This window comes from Neovison vison, chromosome 8, assembly GCF_020171115.1.
Source record: "Neovison vison isolate M4711 chromosome 8, ASM_NN_V1, whole genome shotgun sequence".
NCBI lineage: Eukaryota > Metazoa > Chordata > Mammalia > Carnivora > Mustelidae > Neogale > Neogale vison.
The window spans coordinates 98995363-98996797 of record NC_058098.1 but is presented as its reverse complement, the minus strand read 5'-3'; the positions used below and the strand labels follow the sequence as shown (position 1 = coordinate 98996797).

General features: G+C 42.0%; 1 pseudogene; it reads right to left on the bottom strand.

Moving 5' to 3' along the window:
- Positions 1 to 486: 486 nt before the first annotated feature.
- LOC122915742 lies at positions 487 to 661 on the bottom strand (annotated as a pseudogene).
- Positions 662 to 1435: the final 774 nt, after the last annotated feature.

Sequence of the window (1435 nt, the reverse complement as noted above, 5' to 3'; positions counted from 1 at the left end):
AGCCTCACACAATCTCCTCCCCAATTAGCTTTCAAGGTCATCTCCCATAGTTCTACCTCTTGCTTACTTGGCTCTGGCCACATAGACTTTCCCTGCAGACTCTTGACAATGGGACACATTGTCAGTGTAGGGCCATTGCATTTGCTCTGTCCTTTGCCAGGAATGCTTTCTCTCTATTTGCTTATTCTTTTCTCTCACTTCCTTTAAGTCCTTTGGCTTAAATGTCTCAGAGACCTTCCCAGACCATCCTTATTTATTTATTTTATATACTTTGCTTTTTGTAAAAATTGAAGGACAAATTTGGTCACATTCAGAGATTAGCAGGCCTCATGTAGATGGTTAAAACCATCTTTCTCTTTCTTGGTTAACCATCTCCTAATTGCAAGTAATGTCCATGAGTTCTTAAGAACCATTTCAATTGGCTTTGAAGAGCTCTGTCATGCCACTATGTAACAGGCATGACCACACGCACTGCTGGGTGGTGTCTCACTGGATATCATCATCGTCAAATAGATCTTCAAAATCATTTAAAAACTCTGCATGAACTGAACTGCCTTCTCGTTGACTGCCAAGTCCATCAGGAGCCCCGTGTGCCTGCTGCCTCACCCAGGTCCATGTAGGGCCCAGAGCCCTCAGGGAACATCTTGTCCACCTGCTTCATGTCACCTGTGGTTCGTCCAGAGTCCCCAGCTCACTTTGGCCACCCTGACATCACTTCCCCAGATCATCCTTTGAAAACTGTACTTGCTGCTTGACCAACATTCCTCATCCCTCTTCTCATAGCGTCTATATCTAATGTATGAAATATTTTACACAAGCTGGAAAATAGCTGCTCCTTTATCTCCCCTTTCTGGAATACCAAGACAGAATAACCCTCTCTGCACATATTTGTGCATATTTGTTTATCTCCCCTTTCTGGAATACCAAGACAGAATAACCCAGCACATATTTGATGCCTCCAAGTTGTGTGGAATATTGAATGAACTTTTTTTTAACTGCTTTGATCTCTAATGTCTCTCCCATGACACCAAAATCTTGTCTCTGTACTCAGGGATGGAATATTGCTTCCAGTTTTACTTCTGAAACCCTCTACAAATTAGACAAACCAGAGTCATCTGGTCTGTGGCCAAAATGAACAAGGGTTACAAACCCTTCTCCTGCTTCCATCTTTTTCATCCCCTTGTCATTCTCTGGGTGCTGGCAGAGAAAAGCCCAACAAAAGGGCATAATTAGAAAAAGACAACCCACACCAAACAGGCCTCACAAACACAGGAATGTAGGTCATTGTTCCTAATATAAGGAAGAAGATCTCTGTTTCTAGGCTAGGCTATGTTCTACTTGCATGAAAACACTGTGATTAATTGAATTAACTTAATTCTGAGTATTTAGGGAAAATGTGTGCCTTTTAGGCTTTTAGTAATCTGCCATTTTTTTC